This window comes from Heterodontus francisci, chromosome 17 (assembly GCF_036365525.1).
Source record: "Heterodontus francisci isolate sHetFra1 chromosome 17, sHetFra1.hap1, whole genome shotgun sequence".
NCBI lineage: Eukaryota > Metazoa > Chordata > Chondrichthyes > Heterodontiformes > Heterodontidae > Heterodontus > Heterodontus francisci.
Genome location: NC_090387.1, coordinates 62,697,632 through 62,713,950, shown reverse-complemented (window position 1 = coordinate 62,713,950; position 16,319 = coordinate 62,697,632). Strand labels below are relative to the sequence as shown.

Below are 16,319 nucleotides of genomic sequence, written 5' to 3'. Positions count from 1 at the left end.
CCTCACAGCTCCAGGGACCCGGGTTCAATTCTGGGTACTGCCTGTGTGGAGTTTGCAAGTTCTCCCTGTGGCCGCGTGGGTTTTCGCCGGGTGCTCCGGTTTCCTCCCACAGCCAAAGGCTTGCAGGTGATAGGTAAATTAGCCATTATAAATTGCCCCTAGTGTAGGTAGGTGGTAGCGAATATAGGATTACTGTAGGGTTAGTATAAATGGGTGGTTCTTGGTCAGCACAGACTTGGTGGGCCGAAGGGCCTGTTTCAGTGCTGTATCTCTAAATGAATAAATAAAAATAATCTGAAAATTGTATATAGTATCGAAAATAACCAATTATTTTGTTTAAAATGGATTTGTTAACTATTGTTCATTTTAATCTGTTACATTACAGATACCTACAGAATGATATGAAGGAGAGCTAACAGAACAATGGGCCCATCGATACCATCATTAACAAAATGTTTTAAGGCAGTTTGCAGAATAGAAGGGAAATGGAGTTCAAAAGAGGAGTTTGGAGATCACTGAAAGAGTGTTAAAGAAGCTTTTGATGGTGGGAATAGATGTACTAAGACAGGACTTCAGTAAGAGAATTGAGTTTAGGACTGAAGGTTTCACTACTGATAGGGGAACTAGAGGGTGAGGGGTTGATGAAAAATACACAGTACACTAGAATTGGAAGAACAGACAGAGAGCAAGCTGAGACATAGAGCACAAAATTTCATTCAGCAGCACCCATTTTTTGGGCACGACGCGTTCCCTTAGGATGCCCAACGTGGTATCCATGACACAGACACACACAGACAATGCGAGTCTTGCCAGAAGCCATAATGAAGGCATTAGTGCGTGCAGTGAGCGTTCGAAGGAAGTATGCAGAGTAGGTAGAATATATCAATAAGCATTTACTGCTGATTTGACGCGAGTGTTGCCATTTTGGAGCTCAATGCTCTAGCTAACGCACTCTCAAACACATGCAGCTGAATAAGCATTCAGCAGCAAAAGGATCCCCACCGGCATTATTTAAAAGGATCATAATGACTTTCAGGTTAGTTGCTGATTGATTTTTTTTGGCTGCGGCTACGATTATATAAATGTTTGGTGCTTCCTGGAGTTCTGTAAAGTTACTAAAAGTCATACAGCAACTGGTGTGGCAAATGCTGAAGGACTTTTGTCCTGATTTCAAGGACTTACATGCAAAATAAATGTTCCCAGACATGTGTGCACTCTTAGGCATTCCCTTAGAATGTAGCAATAACGGGATATTGAGCAGAGGGCATGCAAAACAGGGCAAGTTGTTGGAAGAGGGAGAAGGGCTCTCAGCAGGAGCCCATTCTGACCAAGGTGTTCAGGAAGCAATTCCCTACCTGAATCTCAGCAAGAAACTGTGATATGTCTGCGATTCAGTAAGGATGTCCTCACTGAAATCTGCCAGCTACTGGAGACATAAATACAACAACTGCAGGACGAGGATCACATTGGCAGTGACTGTGGAAGTGACCATGGCAATGAACTTTTGTGCAATGGGCTCCTTCCAGGCTGAAACTGGATATAATTATAACATCACACAATTTGCCATCTACTGTTGCCCAAGAGCTCAGGCTCTCTATTCGAAGAGACTGGACTACATGTCATTCTCTCTTGCCAGAGAGCAGCAAGCAAAGTAACCATGTGGCTTCACGAGGATTGCAGGGTGCTCCATGGTGCAGGGCGCCATTGACTGCACGCGCGTTGCCATGCGGACCATTGCATATCAACTCTGAGATGTGCTGCAACCCGAAGGGATTCCATGTCATCACCGTCCAGCTGGTGTGTGACCATATGCAGAGAATCGTGTAGGTCAATGCCTGGTATCCTGGCAGCAGTTATGGTAGCTTCATCTGCAGCAGTCTGCTGTGCCATCTGCATTTGAGCCACCAGTGTACGGTGTCTATTTTGGTAACAAGGGCCATCAGTTAATGACATGGCCCATGACTCTGCTGTACAACCCACACACACATGGGAAATATGCATATAATAAAAGCTATGCTGCCACACGAAATGTAATAGAGCACACTACTGGCATGCTGAAACAACTCTTCCACTGCCAGGAACCTTCTGGACGCAGCCCTGCGGTACTCAGCAGAGTGGATGCCACAATTTAACACAGGCACAGGGCAGCACAGTGGTTAGCACCGCAGCTCCAGCGACCCGGGTTCAATTCTGGGTACTGCCTGCGTGGAGTTTGCAAGTTCTCCCCGTGTCTGCGTGGGTTTCCTCCGGGTACTCTGGTTTCCTCCCACATGCCAAAGACTTGCAGGTTGATAGGTAAATTGGCCAATATAAATTGCCCCTCGTATAGGTAGGTGGTAGGGAAATATATAGAGACAGGTGGGGATGTGGTAGGAATATGGAATTAGTGTAGGATTAGTATAAGTGGGTGGTTGATGGTCGGCACAGACTCAGTGGGCCGAAGGGCCTGTTTCAATGCTGTATCTCTAAAACTAAATTGGTGGTGGTCTGCTGCACAACCGCGCCATCACGAGGGCACAACCCTTGCTACCGGCTACATGGTGAACAGCTGATGAGCAGGAGGAAGAGTGGAGGAAGCAACCAAGACAGCCCCTTTCTGGCTGGGCTGTGATACCAATAAATACAACGCCAAGTGCCCATTTACTAACAGTCCCACACCTTACCTTCCCTCTGTTACTGACGACCATAGCATCTGCTTGGTCACAATGCAAAAATCAAAGCTAACAAAAAATAAACATTCCAACCCAATTTATGAATCAAACCATGCCATCGTGCTTTCCCTTGGTGACTTTGCCTGTCCTATTGCTCCTACACAGTGCTACCCGAGAGGCTGCTGACTTTTAGTGGGGAGACTGCAGGTGGCCTTAAGCAGCTCTGGGTCTAAGGTACAGCTTCAGACTGCACCAACTTGGTATGAGTGGCAGTAGTCTGGGCTAGCTGGCTACGGGCAACAGCAAGGGCAGTCGTAGGAAGACGAGTGCTGTCTTCCTGAGAGGGGCAGCAGTTTTGTGCTCCACAGAGGCACTGCCATTCTCCTGGGGTGGTGCCTCAGCAAGTTGGAGGACAGACCGATGGACCATCGTGACACCCTTTGAACAGTGGTAACTGCAGCAATGATGGCAGGAGTCTGAGCTTGTATGGCAGCAAGCTGATATCGCATTATACATGTCTGAGCTTTCACTGCAGCACCCAGATGTAGGGTAGCATCTGCTTGTGCTGCAACAAAGCTGAGACATCGACTGCTAGATGCTGCATCATGGGTGGGTCCACAAGTACACTAACAGAGCTGGCCACCACTTGCACGTCAGAAAGATTGTGCAAATCCTTGTGCCAAGTTGGCATCAGACTATACTCCTTGACATTGCACACAGATTTTCTGGCAGGCTGTCAATGCACCAAGCATTTCTGTTTGCGTACCCATCTGCCTTCTTCTGTAGCCGCCCCATTGAAGTGCGCATCTGAGTCCTCTGCAGCAGAATTCATGTGCAACCTCTTCCTCCGGTGAGCTGGCATCTGCCCTATCCTTGTCCCCAGCCCTGGCTGCAGACCTCATGCCCAATAACTCTCCACGTGCAGATTCCACCTCTCAGCTATCCTCGAAATTACGCACAGTGACGGTATCTGACAGCAAGTAACAATGTTTCTTTTTCGGTGCCGTCTTCATGCCCTTCCACCACTACCTGGCCAGGTTGCACTTCTTGGGTATCTGAAAGGAGGAAGATACGAGGGTAGAGTTGTGGTGAGGGAGGGGGGAACGCAAAAGGTGCATGCTTGCACCATCCTGCTTGTAAATCAGAAGAGAATGTGGGGTGAGGGGGAAGTGGGATGTGAGAAGAAGCATTAGGTATGAGGATATGGTCATCTTCAGTGATTTTGGCCATGCCACTAGCAACCGCCTCAGCGATGGCCACTCCAATAATGTTGATCACCATTTCCTCCATTGGAGTAGGGACAGCCGTGACTGTCCCCCACTGGTTATCTCCTGCTGTCTCCAGTTATGTGCCAACATGCCCTGTAAGAGAGGGGGAAGTGTTTCAGTAAGTGTGGTGAAATGTGTTTGGGTGATGTGGTTAACATGGATGAATAGCTGGCAGTGTGCAAGCTGTGAGATGTGGGTGTGAGGCTTGCAGCAGTGCTAATAATGACAGGGTGAGGTGAAGCTATGAATGTTAGGTATGGTTAAGAGATTGTTGGTAGTTTGGAAATTGGGATATGAAGCATTAAGCAGAGTGTAAGGTTAGTGGTGCAACTGGTGTGATATAATATTTGAAGATCAATTCACTGATCTTGACCAATCATGAGGTCACCGAACTTTTTTGCAGCACTGCATCCAGGCCCTTTCGGTTTGACTCCTGGCATTGCCCAGTGCAGCTATCTGGTCCACTGCCTTCTGAGCGTTTATCTGGAGGGCCTCCAAGCTCCCCTTCTTTGCACCCGCTCCAGCAAGATCTCTACTGCAGCATCCGAAAACCTTGGAGCACACCCTCTCCCATGTTGTGCCATTATTCAGTCTTTTTCCACATCAGTGACTTGTGGAAGGCCTTCCAACATCTGCTCCAGCCACAAAATACCTCTCCTATTAAAAGGCACAGGCCAGCTTAAGTAGGATGTGATTGCACTGGAGAGGGTGCAGAGCAGATTCACCAGGATGTTGCCTGGGCTGCAGCATTTCAGCTATGAAGAGAGACTGGATAGGCTAGGGTTGTTTTCCTTAGAGCAGAGAAGGCTGAGGGAAGACCTGATTGAGGTATACAAAATTATGAAGGGAATTGATAGGTTAGATAGGAAGAAACTTTTTCCCTTAGCGGAGGGGTCAATAACCAGGGGGCATAGATTTAAGGTAAGGGGTAGGAGGTTTAGAGGGGATTTGAGGAAAAATATTTTTCACCCAGAAGGTGGTTGGAATCTGGAACGTTCTGCCTGAAGAGGTGGTAGAGGCAGGGACCCTCACAATATTTAAGAAGTATTTAGATGAGCACTTGAAATGCCATAGCATACAAGGCTAAGGGCCAAGTGCTGGAAAATGGGACTAGAATAGGTAGGTGCTTGATGGCTGGCATGGACTCGATGGGCCTGTTTCTTTGCAGTATAACTCTATGACTCTAGTGCAGACTAGCTTTCACTCATTCTAGCTTCTCACGATTTCAGGCCCCTGCTGAGGCATGTAGCTACTCAACAGCACAGTCAGTGCTGGCTGTATGCTACTACTGTGTTAATGTGGTGTGTTGTCTGCATCACAGGTGCAAGGAAATCGATTTCCACGCCTGTTTGCAGGGATTGTTCAATTTAGCCCTGAAGTGCTTGGGAAAGTTGGAGTGGTAGGGGTGCATAAGACCATGCAAAAAGTTGTAAATAAAGATGAGAATTTTGAATTCAGCATGTTGTCAGAAAATGAAAACGAGTTGGACATTTTTAGACAATTTCAACTCGAAATAAAAGCAAAATACTGCAGATGCTGGAAATCTGAAATAAAAACAGAATGTGCGGGAAATATTCAGCAGGTCAGGGAGCATCTGTGGAGAGAGAAGCAGAGTTAACATTTCAGGTCTGTGACCTCTCATCAGAACTGGCAAAGGCTAGAAAAGAATTAGGTTTTAAGTAAGTGAAGGGGAGGGGTGCAAGAGAAGAGAACAAAAGGGAATAAAAACAAAACACTGCGGATGCTGGAAATCTGAAATAAAAACAAGAAATGCTGGAAATACTCAGCAGGTCTGGCAGCATCTGTGGAGAGAGAAGCAGAGTTAACGTTTCAGGTCAGTGACCCTTCTTCGGAACTGGAAGAGAACAAAAGGGAAGGTGTGTGTTAGGGCAAAGGGCAGGAGAGATTAAATAACAAAACTGTCCTGGGTCAAAGGCAAAAAGTGTGTTAATGCTTGTGGTGAAAGACTTGGCATTAGCCCAAACAGGTTTGGAGGGGGGGGTGGGGCGGGATGGTGGTGGTGTTGAAATGGCAAGCAACCTGAAGCTCTAGATCACACTGAGCAGAGGTACTCCGCAAAGCAGTTACTCATTCAGCGTTTGGTCTCCCCAATATAGAGGCGACTGCATTGTGAGCGGCAAATACAGTATACTAAATTGAAGGAAGTACAAGTAAATCACTGCTCCACCCGGAAGGAGTGTTTGGGGGCTTGGATGGTGAGGAGAGAGAAAGTAAAAGGGCAGGTATTATACCTCCTGCATTTGCATGGGAAGGGGATGAGGTGTCGAGGGTGATGGAGGCGTAGACCATGGTGTGACGGAGGGAACAATCCCTTCAGAAGGCTAACAGGGGAAGGGAAGATGGTGTTTGGTGGTGGCATCACACTGGAGGGATGATCCTTTGGATGTGGAGGCTAGTCGAGTGGAAAGAGAGGACAAAGGAAACCCTGTCACGGTTCTGGGAGGGAGGGGAATGATTGAGGGCAAAAGTGCGGGAAATGGGTCAGACATTGTTGAGGGCCCCATCACCCACAACGGGGGATGAATCCTCGGTTGAGAGAAAAGGAAGACATGTCAGAAGTGCTGTTGTGGAAGGTTGCATCACCAGAACAGGTGCATCAAAGACAGAGAAACTGGGAGAATGGGATGGCGTCCTTACAGGAAACAGGGCGTGAGGAAGTGTAGTCAAGGTAGCCGTGGGAGTTGGTGGGCTTATAACGAATATTAGTAGACAGCCCATCCCCAGAGATGGAGACAGAGAAGTCGAGGAAGGGAACGGAAGTGTTGGAAATAGACCATGTAAAGGTGAGAGAAGGGTGGAAATTGGAAGCAAAGTTGAAGAGGTTTTCCAGTTTGGGGTGAAAGCAGGAAGCAGCACCAATATCATCAATTTAACGCTTAAAACCTAATTCTTTTCTAACCTTTGCCAGTTCTGATGAAAGGTCACAGACCGAGATTGATTGGAGTTTAATAAAAAGGTTCCTTTTAAATTAAAGTCGTAGGATAGCTACCTGTAAATTTTTAGTATTTACTGGTTATACTAGTGCTGTTTGCATGGAGTGAGGCTGTAAGTTAAATGTGGGTATTTTCATTGGCTGGGGGCAGTGGAAGGTGCTATTTGGTCTTTTTCTCTCTCAGCCTCAAAAGGTACAGGGGATAAAAGTTGATTGTAAATAGCTAGTAAATTACACTAGCAAGTTTTGTTTTTCATCATAAAAGTAAGTAATGGCGGGGCAGCTTGGCCAAGTGGAATGTACCTCCTATGCAATGTGGGAAGTCGTGGTCGTGCCAGGTGACCTTGGCGAACATGTCTGCAGAAAGTGTCTCCGGTTGCAGAAGCTTGAGCTTCGGGTTTCGGAGCCTGAGTGGCAGCTGGAGTCACTGTGGTGCATCCGTGAGGTGGAGGACTACGTGGATGGCACGTTTCAGGAGGCAGTTAAACCGGTGCCTAGGCGAGCACAGTCGGGGGACGACTGGGTGGCTGCCGGACGGACAAAGAAGTCAGGGAAGGTAGTGCAGGAGTCCCCACAGGACACCCCACTTTCTTACCAGTATTCAGTTCTGAGTACCGATGAGAGAGGGGGTTCCTCTGGACAATGCACCGAGAATCATGACTGGAATGTCATGGCTGACTCAACTGTGCTGGGATGGAGAAAAAGGGACAAGAGGGCAATAGTGGTAGGGGATTCTATGGTTAGTGGAACAGATAGGCGTTTCTATGGTCGCAGACGTGATACCAGGATGGTATGTTGCCTCCCTGGTGCAAGGGTCTTGGATATCACTGAGTGGCTACAAAGTATTCTGGAGGGTGAGGGTGCCCAGCCGGAGGTCGTGGTCCACGTTGGTACCAATGACAAAGGTAGAAAGAGGGAGGAGGTCCTGCAAAAAGAATTTAGGGAGCTGGGCAGCAGATTAAAAAGCAGGACCTCAAACGTTGTAATCTCTGAATGCATGGTTGGAGAGAGGTGCAGGAGGGAGGGCTTTAGATTCTTGGATCACTGGGCCTGATTCTGGCAAAGATGGGATCTGTATAAGATGGACAGGTTGCACCTGAACCAGAACGGGACCAGCATCTTTGCTGGGAGATTTGCTAGTGCTGTTGCGGGGCGGGGGGGGTGGTGGGGTGTTTAAATTAATCTGGCAGGGGAATGGGTTACAGAGTGGAATCACAGTCGGGGGTGATGCACAATCAAATATAAATGAGAAGCTAAGCCAGTCCAGAGGACATAGTAAATGTAGACCTGTTAAGGTTCAGGCAAATAATGCAAGGCTGGATTGTATCTATTTTAATGCAAGGAGTCTTACTAATAGGGCAGATGAATTGAGTGCGTTGATTAACACATGGCAATATGATATTATTGCTAACACTGAGACATGATTGAGGGAAGGGTAGGACTGGCAGCTTAATATCCCAGGGTATAGGATCTTCAGACGTGATAGGGGAGGGGGTAAAACAGGTGGTGGCATTGCATCGTTGATTAACGAGACAATTACTGCAGTAAGGAGGGATGATATCTTAGAAGGTTTCTCTAATGAGGCCATATGGGTAGAACTGAAAAACAAAAAGGGGGCTATTACTTGGCTGGGAGTGCACTACAGGCCTCCAAACAAACAGTCAGGCAGTGGTAGAGGAGCAGATATATAGGCAAATCTCAGAGAGATGCAATAATAATAGTCGGGGATTTTAACTTCCCCTATATTAGAGGGGATAGTCTTTGTGTAAAAAGCTTAAAAGGGGGTGGAATTCTTCAAGTGCATTCAGGACAGCTTTTTGAGCCAGCACGTAGAGAGTCCTTCAAGAGGAGGGGCGGTACTGGACCTAATCCCAGGGAATGAAGCCGGACAAGTGGTAGAAGTGGCAGTGGGGGTGCATTTTGGGGATAGTGACCACAACTCTAAGGTTTAAGGTTGTTATAGAAAAGGACATAGAGGGACAGGAAATAAGAGTACTGAATTGGGGGAAGGCTGATTTCAATATGATAAAACAGGATCTGTCCAAAGTGAACTGGGAGTAGCTTTTTTTAGAATTAGAATTAGAATATTACAGCGCAGTACAGGCCCTTCGGCCCTCGATGTTGCGCCGATCATCTGACCTACACTATTCCATTTACATCCATATGTCTATCCAATGACCACTTAAATGCCCTTAAAGTTGGCGAGTCTACTACTGTTGCAGGCAGGGCGTTCCACGCCCCTACTACTCTCTGCGTAAAGAAACTACCTCTGACATCTGTCCTATATCTTTCACCCCTCAACTTAAAGCTATGTCCCCTCGTGTTTGCCATCCTCATCCGAGGAAAAAGACTCTCACTATCCACCCTATCTAACCCTCTGATTATCTTGTATGTCTCTATTAAGTCACCTCTCCTCCTCCTTCTCTCTAACGAAAACAACCCCAAGTCCCTCAGCCTTTCCTCGTAAGACCTTCCTTCCATACCAGGCAACATCCTAGTAAATCTCCTCTGCACCCTTTCCAAAGCTTCGACATCCTTCCTATAATGCGGTGACCAGAACTGCACGCAATACTCCAGGTGCGGCCTCACCAGAGTTTTGTACAGCTGCATCATGACCCCGTGGCTCTGAAACTCGATCCCCCTACTAATAAAGGCTAACACACCATATGCCTTCTTAACAGCCCTATTAACCTGGGTAGCAACTTTCAGGGATTTATGTACCTGGATACCAAGATCTCTCTGCTCATCTACACTACCAAGAATCTTCCCATTAGCCCAGTACTCTGCATTGCTGTTACTCCTTCCAAAGTGAATCACCTCACACTTCTCCGCATTAAACTCCATTTGCCATCTCTCAGCCCAGCTCTGCAGCCTATCTATGTCCCTCTGTACCCTACAACACCCTTCGACACTATCCACAACTCCACCGACCTTCGTGTCATCCGCAAATTTACTAACCCACCCTTCTACACCCTCATCCAGGTCGTTTATAAAAATGACAAACAGCAGTGGCCCCAAAACAGAACCTTGCGGTACACCACTAGTAACTAAACTCCAGGATGAACATTTGCCATCAACCACCACCCTCTGTCTTCTTTCAGCTAGCCAATTTCTGATCCAAAGCTCTAAATCACCTTCAACCCTATACTTGCGTATTTTCTGCAATAGCCTACCGTGGGGAACCTTATCAAACGCCTTACTGAAATCCATATACACCACATCCACGGCTTTACCCTCATCCACCTGTTTGGTCACCTTCTCGAAAAACTCAATAAGGTTTGTGAGGCACGACCTACCTTTCACAAAACCGTGCTGACTATCGCAAATGAACTTATTCTTTTCAAGATGATTATAAATCCTGTCTCTTATAACCTTTTCCAACATTTTACCCACAACCGAAGTAAGGCTCACAGGTCTATAATTACCAGGGCTGTCTCTACTCCCCTTCTTGAACAAGGGGACAACATTTGCTATCCTCCAGTCCTCCGGCACTACTCCTGTCGACAATGACGACTTAAAGATCAACAACAACGGCTCTGCAATCTCCTCCCTGGCTTCCCAGAGAATCCTAGGATAAATCCCATCTGGCCCAGGGGACTTATCTATTTTCACTCTTTCCAAAATTGCTAACACCTCCTCCTTGTGAATCTCAATCCCATCTAGCCTAGTAGGCTGTATCTCAGTAATCTCCTCGGCAACATTTTCTTTCTCTACTGTAAATACTGACGAAAAATATTCATTTAACGCTTCCCCTATCTCCTCTGATTCCGCACACAACTTCCCACTACTATCCTTGATTGGCCCTGTTCTAACTCTTATCATTCGTTTATTCCTGATATACCTATAGAAAGCCTTAGGGTTTTCTTTGATCCTATCCGCCAATGACTTCTCGTGTCCTCTCCTTGCTCTTCTTAGCCCTCCCTTTAGATCCTTCCTGGCTAGCTTGTAACTCTCAAGCGCCCTAACTGAGCCTTCACGTCTCATCCTAACATAAGCCGCCCTCTTCCTCTTGACAAGCGCTTCAACTTCTTGAGTAAACCACGGCTCCCTTGCTCGACAACTTCCTCCCTGCCTGACAGGTACATACTTATCAAGGACACGCATTAGCTGCTCCTTGAATAAGCTCCACATTTCGTTTGTGCCCATCCCCTGCAGTTTCCTTCCCCATCCTACACATCCTAAATCTTGCCTAATCGCGTCATAATTTCCTTTCCCCCAGCTATAATTCTTGCCCTGCGGTATATACCTGTCCCTGCCCATCGCTAAGGTAAACCTAACCGAATTGTGATCACTATCGCCAAAGTGCTCACCTACATCTAAATCAAACACCTGGCCGGGTTCATTACCCAGTACCAAATCCAATGTGGCATCGCCCCTGGTTGGCCTGTCCACATACTGTGTCAGAAAACCCTCCTGCACACACTGGACAAAAACAGACCCATCTAAAGTACTCGAACTATAGTATTTCCAGTCAATATTTGGAAAGTTAAAGTCCCCCATAACCACTACCCTGTTACTCTCGCTCCTGTCGAGAATCATCTTCGCTATCCTTTCCTCTACATCTCTGGAACTATTCGGAGGTCTATAGAAAACTCCCAACAGGGTGACCTCTCCTCTCCTGTTTCTAACCTCGGCCCAGACTACCTCAGTAGACGAGTCCTCAAACGTCCTTTCTGCCGCTGTAATACTTTCCTTGATTAACAATGCCACACCCCCCCCTCTTTTACCCTCTTCTCTGTTCTTTCTGAAACATCTAAATCCCGGAACCTGCAACATCCATTCCTGCCCCTGCTCTACCCATGTCTCCGAAATGGCCACAACATCAGGATCCCAGGTACCAACCCATGCTGCAAGTTCACCCACCTTATTCCGGATGCTCCTGGCGTTGAAGTAGACACACTTTAAACCAAGTCGACATCAGACCAGCGGGAGTCATTTAGAAGGGAAATTGTGAGGGTTCAGGTGCAGCATGTTCCTGTAAAGGTGAAGAGTAGGACCAACAGGTCAAGGGAATCCTGGATGTCAAGGGACATAGAGGATTGGTAAAGGAAAAAAAGGGGTATGGCAGATTCAGAATGCTAAAAACAGCAGAGGCCCTAGAGGAGTATAGAAGGTGTAGGGGAATACTTAAAGTAACTAGGAGAGCAAAGAGGGGGCATGAAAAATCACTGGCAGACAAGATAAAGGAAAATCCCAAGCCGTTTTATAAGTATGTTAGGGGCAAGAAGATAACCAGGGAAAAAGTGGGGCCTATTAGGGATCAAAGAGGCAATCTGTGTGAGGAGCTGGAGGACATAGGCGAGGTTTTGAACGATTACTTTTCATCTGTGTTCACTATGGAGAGGGAAGATGTAGGTGTAGTGATTAGGGAAGGGGATTGTGATATACTTGATAAAATTAGCATTGAAAAGGAGGAAGAATTAGCTGCATTAGGGGCTTAAAGGTGGATAAATCTCGATGCCCAGAAGAGATGTATCCCAGGCTGTTATGTGAGACAAGGGAGGAGATAGCGGGGGCTCTGTCACAAATTTTCAGATCCTCTCTGGCCACAGGAGAGGTACCAGAGGATTGGAGGACAGCGAATGTGGTACCATTATTCAAGAAGGGTAGCAGCAATAAACCAGGTAATTACAGGCTGGTGAGTCTAACATCAGTGGTAGGGAAATTATTGGAAAAAATTCTGAGACACAGGATTAATCTCCACTTGGAGAGGCAGGGATTAATCAGGGATAGTCAGCATGACTTTGTCAGGGAGAGATCGTGTCTAACATTTTTGATTAAACTTTTCGAGGAGGTGACTAGTAGATGAGGGTAGATGTAGTCTACATGGACTTCAGTAAGGCTTTTGATAAGGTCCCACATGGGAGATTGGTTAAGGAAGTAAAAGCCCATGGGATCCAGGGTAATTTGGCAAATTGGATCCAAAATTGGCTTAGTGGAAGGAGGCAGAGGGTGATGGTAGAGGGTTGTTTTTGTGAATGGAGGCCTGTGACCAGTGGTGTATCGCAGGGATCGGTGCTGGGACCCTTACTGTTTGTAGTGTACATTAATGATTTAGACATGAATATAGGAGGTATGATCAGTAAGTTCGCAAACGAGACGAAAATTGGTGGTGTCGTAAATAGTGAGGAGGAAAGCTTTAAACTACAGGACGATATAGATGGGCTGGTAAGATGGGCAGAGTACTGGCAAATGGAGTTTAATGCTGAGAAGTGTGAGGTGATGCACTTTGGGCGGTCTAACAAGGCAATGGAATATACAATGGATGCTAGGACCCTAGGGAGTAGAGAGAGTCAGAGGGACTTTCGGGTGCTTGTCCATAGATCACTGAAGGCAGCAGCAGCACAGGTAGACAAGGTGGTTAGGAAGGCATACGGGATACTTTCCTTTATTAGCTGAGGCATAGAAATACAAGAGCAGGGAGGTTATGATGGAGCCGTATAAAACGCTGGTTAGGCCACAGCTGCAGTGCTGTGTACAGTTCTGGTCACCACTATATAGGAAAGATGTGATTGTAATGGAGAGGGTGTAGAGGAAATTCACCACGATGTTGCCTGGACTGGAGCATTTCAGTTATGAAGATAGACTGGATAGGCTAGGGTTGTTTTCCTTGGAGCGGAGAAGGCTGAGGGGGTACCTGATTGAGGTATACAAAATTATGAGGGGCATTGATAGGATAGATAGGAAGAAACTTTTTCCCTTAGCGGAGAGGTCAATAACTAGGGGGCATAGATTTAACATAAAGGGCAAGAAGTTTAAAGGGGAGTTCAGGAAAAAAAATTTCACCCAGAGGGTGGATGGAATCTGGAACACACTGCCTGAAGGGGTCGTAGAGGCAGGAACACTCACGATGTTCAAGAAGTATTTAGATGAGCACTTGAAATGCCATAACGTACAAGGTTACGGGCCAAGTGTGGGGAAATGGAATTTGTTAGAATGGGTGCTTGATGGTCGGCGCAGGCGCGTTGGGCCGAAGGACCGGTTTCTGTGCTGTAAAACTCTATGACCTGAAACATTAACTCTGCTTCTCTCTCCACAAATGCTGCCTGACCTTGTTGAGTATTTCCACCACTTTCTGTTTTGTATTTCAACTCTAATTATGCATTTTGGGATTCCTTGCTTTTCGTTTTGTAAAATAAACAGGGCTCTGAGCTTAAAATCTGCAATAAAACATAAATGGAGACTTAGAAATAGGACCAGCGGTGCTTTCTCCCATAAAGTTCTTGAACTAATAAAAAAAATTAACCAAATCTATCCTCCCAATAAAATATTTCATCACATTTATTTCTGTGGAGTTTACTAAACAATCGTAAACCGGATCATTTTACTGACATTACTTCTAGATTCCTGCAGTGTTGTAAATTTAGATGGCAGGATGTAGCTCCCAGTGCAATTAATCTAGCTCCCGGCTTCGCCAGTGACTGGGCCGCAGCCACATGGCGGACAATCTGCGAACCAGGCCAGGGTGAGTGACCAAGGGCAGCAACAACAGCCGTACACCTACCTGAAACCACAGCTTTTCCCGCACTCACTCGCTTCAGGTGTCCGAGACCTCGAGGGAAGTGGTGCGTGGCGCTGCCTCAACCACTGGGAGGTGCCGCCCACTCGGGGCCGCAGGCGCCTCTCGCGCTCCAGGTTTCCGGTAACGGCCGCCGCGCGCTCCCCTCCCACTGAAACTGTCCAAATCACCGGGCGGCTCCTTTAAATTTAAAACTAGGAGGTCATCATACGAAACAAAAACCTGAACAAAAATGCCCACAACCAAAGGGAGAAAAACTTTAAACTAAAACAAAGGAAACCTATCAAATTAACAATAATCACAGAATTGTTCCAGCACGGAAGGAGGCCATTCGACCCGTCCTGTCTGTACTAGCTCTCTGAAAGAACAATTTACCTAGTGCAACTCCACCATCTTCTCCCCGTTAGCCCTGGACATCCTTCTTTTTCAGGTAAATCCAATTCCCGCTTGAATGCCTTGATTGAACCTTCCACCACATTGTCAGGCAGTGCATTCCAGATCCTAACCACTTGCTGCGTAAAGTTTTTCCTCGTGTCGCTATTGCTTCTTTTACCAATTACCTTAAATCTGTGCCCTCTTGTTCCCAACCCTTCCACCAATGGGAACAGTTTTTCTCTATCTACACTATCCAGACTCTTCATGATTTTGAAAATCTCTATCAAATCGCCTCTCAACCTCTTCTTCTCGAAGGAAAACAGTCCCAACTTCTCCAATCTAGCCATGTAACTAAAGTCCTTCATTTCCGGAACCATTGTGAATCTTTTCTGTACTCTCTAATGTCTTCACAACTTTCCAAAAGTGTGGCGCCCAGAACTGGACACGATACTCCAGTTAAGGCCGAACCAGTGTTCTATACAAGTTTAACAAAACTTTCTTGCTTTTGTACTCTATCCCCGTTAATGAAGCCGAGGATGCTGCATGCCTTATTAACCGCTTTCTCAACCTCTCCTGCCACCTTCAATGATTTATGCATTTACACATCCAGGTCCTTTAGTACTGCACCCTTTATTTTATATTTTAACTCCGTGTTCTTCCTAACAAAATGAATCCTTTCAAACAAAGAACAGTACAGCACAGGAACAGGCCATTCGGCCCTCCAAGCCTCCGCCGATCTTAATGCCTGCCTAAACTAAAACCTTCTGCATTTCCGGGGTCCATATCCCTCTATTCCCATCCTATTCATGTATTTGTCAAGATGCCTCTTAAACGTCTCTATGGTACCTGCTTCCACCACCTCCCCCAGCAACAAGTTCTAGGCATTCACCACCCTCTGTGTAAAGAACTTGCCTCGCACATCCCCTCCAAACTTTGCCCCTCTCACCTTAAACCTATGTCCTCTAGTAACTGACTCTTACACTCTGGGAAAAAGCTTCTGACTCTGTCCATGCCGCTTATAACTTTGTAAACCTCCATCATGTCGCCCCTCCACCTCCGTCGTTCCAGTGAAAACAATCCGAGATTATCCAACCTGTCCTCATAGCTAATGCCCTCCAGACCAGGCAACATCCTGGTAAACCTCTTCTGTACCCTCTCCAAAGCCTCCACGTCCTTCTGGTAGTGTGGCAACCAGAATTGCACACAATATTCTAAGTGTGGCCTAACTAAAGTTCTGTACAGCTGCAGCATGACTTGCCAATTTTTATACTCTGTGCCCCGACCGATGAAGGCAAGCATGCCGTATGCCTTCTTGACTACCTTATCCACCTGCGTTGCCACTTTCAGTAACCTGTGGACCTGTACGCCCAGATCTCTGTGCCTGTCAATACTCCGAAGGGTTCTGCCATTTACTGTATACTTCCAAAATGCATTACCTCACATTTGTCTGGATTAAACTCCATCTGCCATCTCTCCACCCAAGTCTCCAACTGATCTATATCCTGCTGTATCCTCTGACAATCCTCATCACTATCCACAACTCTACCAACCTT

General features: G+C 46.6%; 1 protein-coding gene across 2 annotated transcripts in view; it reads right to left on the bottom strand.

Annotated features, from left to right (window-relative positions):
- The window catches only part of vrk3 (VRK serine/threonine kinase 3), a 57,762-nt gene extending 43,213 nt beyond the window's left edge, over positions 1 to 14,549 (bottom strand). Inside the window, exons 1-2 of one of the 2 annotated variants that reach the window (XM_068049510.1) lie at positions 14,377 to 14,549; positions 11,736 to 11,847 (exon numbers count right to left, since the gene is read on the bottom strand). The gene's annotated coding sequence lies outside the window, so the exon portion shown is untranslated. The remainder of the gene's footprint in view (positions 1 to 11,735; positions 11,848 to 14,376) is intronic. The other variant, XM_068049511.1, reaches the window with a different exon arrangement.
- Between the last annotated feature and the right edge of the window lie 1,770 nt (positions 14,550 to 16,319).